Below are 13,522 nucleotides of genomic sequence, written 5' to 3'. Positions count from 1 at the left end.
AGAAAGAAAAGAAAAAGAAAAAGATTAGTTCAAAGAAGGAGAATAATGAAATAAGAAATATAAAATTACACAAATCTTTGGAAAGAGACACATTTTAGAAATATTTCATGGTAGAAATTTGTTGATATAAATGCATTACAAGAAGCATGTAGGATGCTGTTGAGAATGATATTTGGAGCATCTACCTCTTTATTTCCCAGTGACTGTACCTTCATCTTCACCACTGTAATCATAGTCATCATCATCATCATCATCATTAAAGGTGCTAATAGGGTACATATGATAGGCAATAAGATCAGAGTATGTGATACATAACTGAGGAACAGAACTAGAAAAAGCTGTAGAACACATTCACCAAATCCTTCTGTACAGTGTCATTTGAAATGAATGACAGCTTGAACAAGGGATGCATTTTTTAATGTTTTCATTACACACCATCATTTGATTTGATTTATGTTACAGTGCAGTTTCTCTGTTGCTTTTTTATGTGTGTGTGTGTGGGGGGGGGTTAGGATTTGATGAACTTACAGCACTTCTGTTTCTACTGTCTTTCACATCACAACTCAGTAGTGTGGGAGCAGCATGTACTATCAGTGTAAATGTTCCCTACTCTTTCTCTTGGTTGTGTAACGATGGGGTTAGCTTAATATAAAGATGTGTGTTATTTAAAAATAAAGTATTCAGTTACAAACATATGCAGGCATGTATGATAGTCATTGTTTTCCCTTGGATCAATACCTTTGGATTTTAATCTATTTATCACATTCTCAAACCAAGTGTGTTAGAAAAAAGTGATTGTGATACATTATCCTCTGACAATGTTTCATATTAAGTCTATCTTTAATGGATTATTATGCATCCTGATGTTACTGAAAGCACAGAAAAGGTTGTGTTAGCAGGTAATTGATACAAGCGGGCAAGGAAAGTTATACATCATGCCACACTGAATATATTAGATCTTGTAAAGAAAGCATTTTCAGCTATTTTCAGAGGTGGTCTTGTGATGCTATATCTTTGGCATGTGACACTTTCCCCTTATGAAGGCTTCTTCATATAAGTAATTTATTTGTAGTCAAATCAGACTGGCTAGGTGCTGCAGCATGGAAGCCAACCTTTAAAAATGCACACAAGCAAATCTTTTGAAAATAATGTCTGTGAAAGCATTTAGCACAATTGATGGAAAGTTATGAAGCTGTCTTGATGAAACTCTTTCTTTTCGATGCGCACCTCAGTCACATTGCTGCTGGAGATTCAGTGGCATCAACATTCAGTAAACTCCTACACAAGTAACATTTCTAAGGTACACAGACAGAGCTACTCTCAGGTGCCAAATACCCACACACTTACACTTTGTGTTGATTGAGCATGAGTGTCATGACATGGCTCAAGTGTGTTGGTCCTCTGTATGTAGTACTAGCATACCTCTCAACTTCTTAGCACAAAAAATCTGGACAAAGCCTGACATAATGGGGGGGACAAAGACCCAAAAATAGTGGCAGATTTTAAATATTGCTCTTATACATTTAGAAAGTTGCTAGAATAATAGGTTTTGTCTTAACATGCATTGTTCTAAGGATATGAAGTCTGAAATTCAAATGTATGTCATTATTTAGTGACTTGAATCCACAGGTCATCTCAGTGATTTGCCAGAAAATCACAAATTTTATTAAGAACAGACCAAAATTTGAGGCGAAAATCTGGACAGTTGAGAGATGTGCGTAGTAGTAATGTGTGTGGGATCAAACCTTATGCATATTGAGTCCAGACTGGGGAATCACTGAGAAAGAACAATTGCATAGTCTTTATCTTGCACATTATTTCTCTTTCTCTGAGGTGGAGTAACTTTCAAACGAGAATAACAAAATAAGTGTAACTGCCTCATCTGTGGCACATAGGCATAAAGCACTGACTATGTACTGGGTGTCCCAAGTTAGGTTAGTAGAAACAAGAAGGATAAAGTTGTCTATCCTGGGGCAGGGGTTATACTGGCATTTCACTTGTGGTCCTTTGGTACACCTGGAGGAGAGAGGTTGAAGGAGAAAGAGTACAACTTCAGATATGGCTGCCCTTTAGGCGGGGGTGAGGTATGCACTTGACCTACTGCCCATTACCTGCCCAGCCTAATTGTAACATTAACATGCAGGGCATGGACTTAGGAACAGTGAAAATCATTTGCACCCAAGGATGGTATTTAGCTTGGTTACTGACCATATCAAGAAGTTAGTAGGAATGGCCATTTCAAGCATTTGCTCAACTTGGATGTTAACCTGCTACTGTGACTGAATCTGACAGGTGATGAACCTAATATGGAGCCCTCTCATTGGGACACTTAAAATTGCCTTAAAAGAATTTGAAAATGGTTTACTTAAGTTAAAAAGACTCCAATGTCAACACCTCCATATGGAGGCTTGCCTTCACTATAAAGTGGTCCCAAGGGGCTTACAAATTCTTCACATGCCTACTTACGGTGAGACCTTTCTGCTATTACTTAAGCAATGGCAGGCTCTGAATATGGATTTGAGCTTTAGTTATATTAACCTGTTGACTGAATGTTTTAGCCCTCAAGAGAAAGAACTGGCTGCAAGAATGGAAAATATGCAGAGAGAACTCTTGAATAGATATAATGAAGAGAGCTATATAGCTGAAATTGATAATGTTTTGCTGAGTGTGTTAGCCTATGATGACCAGCTACAGGGGCAGAAAAAGAAAAAATTTGAAAGGGACTTCATTGATTTTTAAGAAGGGATATACTTTTGTGTGGCCTCGGGGTTTGGAAAGGAATGATAATGCCACTAGTGTCTCTTCAACAGAAGCTCTGTTGAATATACAGCAGCAAACACCTTCAGCCATCATTAATCAAGTAACTTTGCTTACTGAATCTCAAACTGCTCCAATAGATTGGTACTACACTGGTACTACAGGAGTGGGAACCTTGAATATGTCTCCATAGTTGCATAACAACCAGATGACACTGCTAGACCAAAGACTATAAATCATGTGACAACTACAGGAAGTGCTTTTCCTGGTTTACCAGCCCCTTTCAGGCTGCCTGAACCACAGAGGAGATGGTGTCTTTTCAGCCAAGGCCAGAAGAGGAGGAAAGCATCATCATCAGAGGAGAACTTCATGGAACCAACATGCTTCAAGAGATATCTTCGTTAGATATTCAAGAGATATCTGCGTTAGTTCTTAATTTTTCCTTCTGTTGAACTTACTGCATTGCAGAACAGCTTACTTAATAGAGGATTAACTTTTGTGCCAGCTCGTCCTTTGCAGGTTAGTGATTTAATTGTAGATATCAAACTTTTCGCAAGAAATGTGGCACTTAAACTTGCCTTTTCAAATGAGGGAGATTCTGTAGCCAATCCTCTGAAGCGTTCTAGTCTATATAATCCTCAGTTGCCATCTATGGTTGATACTTTTGTTAAACTCTGTGAGAAGGAAGTTTTTGACTCTTTGTCAGCAAATAATACTTTTTATAACCTAGATAAAGATGAGACCATGGCTCTACAACAACTATGGAATGATTCCAGGACAGCAATACACCCAGATGATAAAGTAGGGGCAATTGTTGTACTAGATTCAGCATTTTATGCCAACAGCATGCAAGATATGTTAAATGACACTATCATCTATAAGGTTATACTGCGGTCGGCTGTTGAATCAGTTGTGAAGAAAGGGCATGAAACCATATATGATTTATTACTAATGTCTATGATTAATAAAGATCTTTATGACTTTATGTTAGTTGAAAAGCCATTAATTACTATTATTCATGGTCTACCCAAGGTGCATAAATCTCTGTCACAGCCTTCCTTTCATCCTATTGTATCAGGGAGGGGATGGGTGACTGAATTTATATCCATCTTCATTAAAAGTCGGTTAAAGGCACCTTTAGTAAAAGCAACTGAACATTTTATATGCACTTTAGGAGATATTTGTAGAAATCATGGGCCATTTCAATCTGATGTTTTATTGGCTACAATAGACATTTGTACTTTATTTACAATAATACCCCATGATTTTGGGATTGATTCTGTGAAATGTTTTTTGAGAAATAATACTGACTATTCTTTTATGCATATTGAACTGTTAAGCATGTTGCTAGAAGTGGTTTTGGAAAACAATTTGTTTATGTTCAGGGAGACAATTTATATGCAGAGTCTTGGTGTTGCTATGGGGATCCCCTGTGCGAACAGTTATGCCAACCTTGTGTTGGCAAACTGGGAAAGCAGGGTGGTCCTTTCACAGCATATATTTAGTCCACACTTGATACATTACAAAAGATTTGTGGATGATATCTTTGTTCTGTGGCGAGGTACATACCTGCAACTGCAACAGTTTGACAAATATCTTGAATGAAGTAGTGACTGCTTCAGAATGACTTTGAATTTTTCTAGCAATTCTATTGATTTTTTAGCTACTAAGGTTGCTCTGATGAATGGTATGATTTATAGTTCTTTATTTAGGAAAAATTGTAGAAAGACTGCATTGTTGCATTGCTCCAGAATGCACCCTAAGCATGTTTTTAATAATATAGCTAAAGAGTAGTTTTTAAGAATGTTTAGACTTCATACTGAAGATTAAGATTATCAGGGAGCATCTTTGGAGCTGAAAGATGAGCAAATGAAGAGTGGATATAATCAAAATGACCGAAGTAGAGTTATGTTACAGGTTAAAGGTCTATGAGATACAACAGGGATGCCATTTTTTCATAGGATAGCCCATGATTCTGATACAAGGGTGACACATGAAGGATCAAATAGAAATGTTTAAGACTAACCCTCACCTATAGTAGCAACATCTTTCAAGTATGTGAGATTATAAATAAATATTAGCCTATTTGGGCCTCTAATGATCAGATAAGAGCTGTAGTAGGTGATAGACTCTGTTATACATTTAAAAACAACCTTTCTTTGAAAAGGCAGCTCTACTATACCACTAACAGCAGTACCAGGGTGATTTCTAATAGGCATGGAACATTTTCATGCAGAAATTGAAGGGCCTGCTCATTTGTTTCAAGGAGAGATACTGTCATGCATCCCTCTACCAATCATATATTCACTTTCTACTTGCATGCACACTGTAGATCTAAGAATTTAGTTTATCTAGCTAGCTGTAGATCATGTGCCTCTTTTTATATTGGTAAGATGACCAGAATGCTTAAAGAATGTATTATGAAACATCTGGGTAACATCAGGAAAATGAATCTCTTTAATGCTTTAGCTAAGCATATATCCAGTAATGAAGTGTACACATTTGAATTTACAGTATTGAAATTGATATCAGATAATAAAAGGAGGGGTGATACTAACAATAGAGTAGAGCTAGCTGAAATGCAGTGAGTAGCAAGGATGCAAGTAGATAAATCACCAGGAATTAATGCTACTATGCCTTTAAAACCTGTTCTTAAGAAACGTAGATCAAATCAGTGACTTTATTGTTTTATTGATTAGCTTTTATTGGTTGTTTTATTACTGCTAAGATATTTAAACTCAGATGCAATGTATGTCTGTTACATGGATCTGAAGAAGCACTTGATGTGAAAGCGCTTATCCTGTCGTATTTTTAATAAACTACTTATGCTTTTAGCTGTGGTGGTCACTTGGAGATTTTGGTTTCTACATTTCCACCCAAGGATGGCAGAACCATTCCTGGATGCCGAACTTTTGTCTCCAGGCCAAGAGTAAATGAAATCTTGCAAGTTGATCTCTTGAATCAGGAGGAGTGAGTGAATCAGTACAGAAATAGGAGGGAGAATTTATGTTTGGGGATTGGAGTCAAAACAAAAAAAAAAGAAAGAAAGAAAGGAAGAAAAAACAAAAGACAAAATTAAGAGGTGCTAAGCCTCCTACATAGGGTGATAGAGTCAGACTTAACCCACCTACCAAAATAAAGAACTACTTTTCACTTTTTTTCTAACTTTGATTATAAAACTACTTTTCATTTGATTACATCTGTGAAAGTATGATATACACTTGAGAAAATAGTTTGTTGCTTTCCTGCTATACCTCTCAACCTTATAGCTCAAAAAATGTAGACAGCAATATGGAGACAAAGGACCAAAACTAGGGACCCTTTTTTAAAACAAATGCTCTTATAAACTTAGATATATGATAGAATATAAGGTTTTGTATTAGCATTCATTTTTTGGTTCCATCCAATACTCAATGATTTGCCAGAAAAATCACTAATTTTATAATGAACAAACTAGAAACATTAGGCAAAAAACTGGACATTCTGCAAAAATCTGGACCGCTGAGAGGTATGCTTCTGCCACACTATTATATTCAGGGCAGTTATTTGTTTATGTATGTATTTATTTATTTATTTATTTGTTTTTGAGAAATCATACACTCATCATTCATCATTAAAAAAGAAAACTAACTCTAAAGACAATAGAAAAAGCACTTAATATATTCTTCCTCAAGGGTGTTGCATCATGAGGAAGATATCTTTTCCAGACAGAAACTCTGCAGGAAATGTAAGTTCTTACATATTGAGTGAAAACAGCATGGAGCCATTCCCATTTTTGGTGGCTGAGTAACTAATTCACTGAAAATCATATTACTTTCGTGTTTTGAAAAGTTGCCTTTTTACAGACCTCTTTTGTACTGGACCAGAAATGAGGAAAACAGTTGCATAGTCCTCAGTGAAGTAAGGGTCCAAAAGTTTCTTAAAATATTTTGTTGCACATGGAGCACACTGATTATGTTTTGATATTCAGAAAAAGACAAACCAGTTAAGCTCCAAAGTGACGTGTGACCCGACCATAATAAATGTTAATCACCTCCTGCTTACATTGTTAAGGCCGGGTCTAGTAGTTGGCAGTAAAGTATGCCTGCAGAGACAAACAAATGACAGCGGCAGAAGTAAAAGATTTATTTCTGCCTGCTGTCTGTACCGGTAATGTGTCCCCAACTTCTCAAATAACCTCATTTGCTAAAATAACAGGATGTGGTAGCATCCATTTCCTGAATGGAATGAACTTTGAAACTGAAATGGATGTCACTATTTAGTAACTTCAGCCCTTAGTGGTTTGTCTGAAAACCAGAGATTTTATGAGGAAGAGGCAAAAAAATATGAAGCAATAATCAGGATGTCCTGCAAAAATCTAGACAGTTGACAGGCACTGAATGTGAGTGCATATATAACAGACTGTGTTACACTACCTCTCTGACAGTGCTTGATAAGTGTTTTATGGCTTTGAAAGCTGGGAGAACACCTAGTGATTTTTTTATCTGTAAATAGTAGCACATGAAGCAGATAAAGCTCCATGCACTATAAAGAATTATGTTCTCAACATGGCTGCCAAGATTCACCTCCTGAGCTCCTTCTCTTGAGGAGAATTTCTTGGAATCTATGTTTCAAACACATAATAAGGGGGTTATGTTAGCACACTGATCGTAATCCTCAATGTCTAATTGATATTGCACTTCAAAAAACTGGAAACCCCATCAGTGATTTTCACATTAGACCGTTATCACAGAGAATTTGACAGAGTAATGTGCAAGAACTCAGGTGGGGAATGAGACAAGCGAAAGAGCAGTTTTTGTTGAAGATATTCTTCTATATAAAACTCAGCCAGAAGATAAACGACTGAGACCTTTTGGTATTTTACAAGAATTTGGTCATATGTAAGGATATAAAATTAATGAAAATAAAACAGTGGCCATTCTAATAAAAATCACCCCAACAATTCAGTTAGTTCAACAATTTTCTTACCTTTGTAAGTATATAAGTACATGGCGGCGTGGATATCTAGGAAAAATTAGGATTCCCTAACAGTAAGTTGGGAAATGATACAGAGAAAAATTTTAGTGCTCTTAGAGAATTGGAAATACCTTGTGCTTGCTTTTAGAGAACAAAATAAGAAGCTGCAAAGATGTTTGTTCTTTTCAGATAATATATGGAGGTCAGTCTTTTCTATATGAACCCTAAGAAAATTATGGGCCATACTTAAAGGGGAAATTAAAAAAAAAAAAAATATATATATATATATATATATATATATATATGTTGTTGTTTGTCTTTTGGCTTTTTCCTGGTAAGGGGTTGCCACAGCGGAACACCGGTCCGCTAATGATTGGCAGTAGATTTTTTACAAAACGCCAAGGTGCCAGCTCGACACCCGCCCATTTACGCACCACATGTCTTTCGAACGCTACCGAACTGCGGGGAGGACATGCAGACTCCACACAGAAGGCACTCCCAAGCCAAGCAGAGAATCGAACGGGAGAACCTCTTGCTGTGAGGTAACAAGGCTACCGCTGTGCCACCACAGAATTGTGTGTGTATGTGTGTGTGTGTGTGTGTGTGTGTGTGTGTGTGTGTGTGTGTGTGTGTGTATGTATGTATATATATATATATATATATATATATATATATATATATATATATATATGTGTGTGTGTGTGTGTGTGTGTGTGTGTGTGTGTATGAGGAGAAAAGAAACCAAAGGTGATTTGGAACAAACTATGTCTACCTAAAGATTAAGGGAGGTTGGTAGTGCCAGATTTAAGGAGATATTATAAAGCCACACAGTTAGCATGGTCTTGTTTAACTCAGGACAATAAATATGTTGCCAGATAGAAATGTTCCAAGGAGTTCTGGAATCTAAGGTAGTCAAATGAAATATTTTGTCATGGTTGCCTAGAAAATTTAGATGGAACAAAATACTAAGTGAAATAGGTAGACCTACCCAAAAAAAGATAGGTCAAAGAACATTCAATGCCTGGAGTATGCAACTATTACCTATCAGTTGTTGTTGTATCTTTCGGCTTTTCCCGGTTAGGGGTCGCCACAGCGGAACTCCAGTCCGCTAATGATTGGCAGTAGATTTTTACATGCCGAGTTGCCAGCTCTGACGCACAACCTTCAACAAAGGTATGCCCATTCATGCATGTCTCCACACAGAAGATGCTTTAGCTGAGAATCGAACAGGACAATGTCTTGCTGTGAGGCGACAACGCTACCGCAGCACCACCACCGCAGTATGGAAGCTAAATTATGACTGATAGCCCTCTTAGGGATGCAGTTGAGCTCAATAAACAGAACAGCCATTAAAGATTTAGTGTTAGGGAAATGTGATGAGTTAGAACTGACCTAAACAGACATTTTATTTCAATGAAGGAGAAAGCCTGGTCCAAGTGACCTTAAAATCAGTATGGAATACAGAAGGGTATCTATGCCTCAGGTTATTAAGTGAGGCGAGATTTAATATGGCCTGTAGTAAAGGATTAGTGAATAGGTTATATCAAGGTCTGTTAAGAGATGTGACTGATATGCAAACAAAGTGTAGGCAGGAGCAGGGAAACTGCTTAGGGATACATTTAACCTGAAAGAAATGGCATGAAGTTTACCCTGCCTCAAGAAATGCAACATCAGAGAGGAAGTTTTGCATAGTTTAGTGAAAATGCCTACATAATTACTCTCATACACAGGAAAGTGTCCTCAAAATGTATCCAGGAGTTAATTCTTATTGTTGGAGATGCAATACTGATTCAAAGTGAGGTTAGGATGATGTACCAAGTACTGTTAGTCTAAGAGAAGAAAGTAACAGAGTCTTGAGAGAAAATATGCTTTTGGAATTGTGGGGTGAGTGAAAAGCCCTAGGCATACTGGTGCTCTGAGAAGAGTGATATTATGGGTGTCTATAAAGGCAATGACAAGGGGTTGAAAGAGTGATGCAAAGCCACAGTTTAGGGATAGCCTAAGGATTATAAATAACATAAAAAGGTAGAGTGGAATAAAAGGGAAGATGTTTAGGTACCTTCTGAAAAATAAATGATTTCCTTGGGTCTTGGGGTCAAATCCATTAATGGGGGAACCTAATAGTGAGTTCAAGCATCACATATGGGAGAAGATTTCAGAGGGGATAACAAATTGGACTTGTCAATCCAAAAATTTTTGTTCTGTGTCTGTGTGTTGTTTTAACTATTCATGTTAATTGTCTTAATAATCATTGCTGTTAGTGAGTTTTTTGTCTTTTAATTATATATGTCAGTCTGTTTTATGCTGCATCATGTATGGAGGTCGTATTTCGATATATGATGCATATGTAAACTCAATAATGATCGCTTGAAAAAAAACTTGTAGCCATGTTCCAAAATAATGGGATGCCATGACTGGATTACATATATATCTATCTATGTATATGTATCTGAATGTGTGTATATATATATATATACATATATATATATATATATATATATATATATATATATATATATATAATTTCTCTCTCTTTTTATATATATATATATATATATATATATATATATATATATATATATATAAATAAAGAGAGAGAGAGAGAGAAATGTGTATATATATATATATATATATATATATATATATATATATATATATATTTTCTCTCTCTCTCTTTCTATATACATACATATATATATATATATATATATATATATATATATATATATATATATATATACAGAGAGAGAGAGAGAGAGAGTGAAATGTGTGTATATATATATATATATATTTATATGTATTATATATATATATATATATATATATATATATATATATATATGTATGTAATAGCTGTATATATCCCTATATCTATCTGTGCACATATTTATCTATGTCTAGCCACCTATTTATCTATCTGAAATATATAACATAGTTTTAAAAATATTGTTTCCTTAACATCATATGCCATTAGATATTGAGAGATTATATTACATTCTAATATTATTCTAATAATGTAATACACCTGCATAATGTACCCAGAAAAGATCATCATTCGGGACTAGCTAGGACCATCAAGCATGATTAGTGTGGTGTGCAGCTGATACGCAATTAAAGCTGGAGTCAACAAAGATCACTGCAGCTTGCAAAGTGACATTAAAAAAAATAATAAAAAAAAACGATTCACTGATTGTTTTAGTTGTTGCTTAGTTGTCTTGTCATGTCTGACTCTTTGTGACCTCTAGAACTTTACTTTAGCATGCCACACATCTCTGTCAAGAACTGATTCTTTATATTCTGTAAATTCTTACACTTGACTTCGGCCATGCCATCTTTCCATCTTAGCCTCGGCTGCTGCCCTTTGTCTTTTGACTTTGATTTCTCCCAGCATTGGTGTCTTCTCAGGGAATACTGTCTTCTCATCATGTGGCTAAAGTACTTGCATATTCATTTAACTGTTGCATCTTTAACTCAAGAGTCTTATTTCCATAATTACTGACTGATTTTATCTTCTTGCAGTCATGGAATCCTCAAAGGTTTTCTCCATCATCACAGCTGAAAAGCTCTAATTGTTCATTGCATAGTTTAACTCTCACAACCATATATTACTAATGAAAACAAACATACCTTTGACTATACAGACTTTTGGTGACAAGGTAATGTCTCTCTACTTTCACCCCTGATCCAAATATGTGATATCTTTCCTTTAAAATTCATGGCTACAGTCACCATCTGCAGAGGTCATTGAGTGGTATCTCTACTACTTCCTCATTTATTTGTGCAGGTTTAATTGACAGACAGGATTAGATGACATTAATTTAGTTTTTTATTTGATAAATAGCATCAAATCAGCTTTTCTTTTCCTTGTTTTTCTTTCTTGATTCTACTTTCACATTCTTCATGTGCATTTCAACTCCTCTGACCCTTCAGCCATCAGTCTGATATCATCTGCATATCTCTGGTGGTTAATAATTCTCCCTGCTGTTGATATCATACAGCATTTCACATTATGTATTCAGTATATAAATTGAATAAGTCAGGTGGCAATATACAGCCTTGAACATATATTTTCCTGGTCTTGAACCAGTCAATTATTCCATATTCATTTTTTGTCTCTTGTATCTTGCTCTGCATAAAGATTCCTTAAGAGACAAATAAGGTGATTTAGTATCCACTTTTCTCTAAGAACCTACCACAGTTTATTATTGGTGATACTGACAAAGGCTTTAGCATGGTCATTAAAGCATTTTATATTTTTCTGGAAATTCCTTGCTTTCTCTGTTAACCAGTGGATATTAGCAGTTTGATCTCTGGTGCCCCTATTTCTTCTAAAACCACAATCATAACCACTAAATATATTAGGGGCCTAAGGCATATGCACTGTAGAGTATCACACAAGTAGATAAGCCTTTTTTATTAATGTATAAGTAAATAAAAACTAAAACTAAAACATAAGCTATAATAGATGCGGTTGGAGTGAGTCCACTTTAATAAATAACAGCCTTTCAGCACTTGCAAAAATGCCTGCCTACAAAGTCATTCTGAAATCATCTAAACGGTATTTTTTTTCAAAGAGGTGTTCAGATGCCATGAAAAATAAAATAATCACTTACAGATATATGGGGAGAAGCAATATATTTTTGTTCATGCATAATTCATGAGCATTCGCTTCTTGTATTTTCTTCTTCAACAAATGGCCTTCCTACCCTTACAGTCCTTTACAGTCACAAACAACCATTGCTTTCCTAAGGAGAAGAAAGTCTCCTAGAGCTGTTTCAAGATTTCCCTTATTCTACATTCACAGGTTAGGACTGGCTATCTGACTTCATCTTAGGAAAGTCACAGTCATTTTATAAATCAACTTGATATATTTTCAAACCTCTTCTTTTTCTTTTAAACTTCTATTAGGGAGAAGTGCTGGCCTAGAAATAAAGTAGATGATGCAGTATTCATTGTCAGTAATGGCTCATTGATATTTAAAAACAAACACACAGATTGGATGGCCCAACCAGCAGGACCATTGTAAATCAAACTACCAGTAGAAAAATATCCTGTTACTGAAGCACCATTGAGTGGACAGACTTTTATTGGCATAAAATTGGGGACAATGCAAAATATGAAAAAATCGGGTATGGTCTGCAAAACTAAAGAAACAAAAACATTCCTGATTTTTCTTGTATTTCTGTACTACCCATCATAAAATCCCAATTTTTAACAGTTAAAAAAAAGAAAATTAAAGAAAAGAAAAACAGTAATGGAAATTCTCTTTTCTCCATTGCTTCTCTGCACTGAACTGATGTACTGCGCAAGCGTGGAAACACAAGTCCCATATGCCTGCATAGTACATCAGCCTACAGAAAACAACGTGGAAGAAGACTGAAGTGCCATTATACAAAGACATTGTTTAAGAAAAATACTTTCATGTTTTAGGAGATTCAAATGTCATTTCAGTATCTGGCTTCTGTTTATGTTCTACTGATTCAACCTGCACTGATGTTTACAAGAGCAAAAAAATTCCAGTCTTTTGTCTTTTAACTGCAGAAAGAGCACTCCAGGTGCTGAAGGTTTATTGGAAGAATTTCCTTCTACCTGTTTGTATTTGCTTACTGTTGTTTACACTGCCTTGTTTGGTTTGAGAGAGACAGCTTTGGTTCTTAGAATTTATTGATTTGTTGGCCCATATGCTGTAGATACTAGCATCTTTTTTTTCCCTGTTTTTGCAGTGGTGATGAGATCCTGCTATAACCTTGTGATATGTGGCCCACCTCTTCTAGGAAAACTGAAGTACTATTTTTTAACATGATAAGGT

This window comes from Protopterus annectens, chromosome 14.part0 (genome assembly GCF_019279795.1).
Source record: "Protopterus annectens isolate FY-2018-M chromosome 14.part0, PAN1.0, whole genome shotgun sequence".
NCBI classification, from domain to species: Eukaryota; Metazoa; Chordata; order Ceratodontiformes; family Protopteridae; genus Protopterus; species Protopterus annectens.
This window is presented reverse-complemented; position numbering follows the sequence as displayed.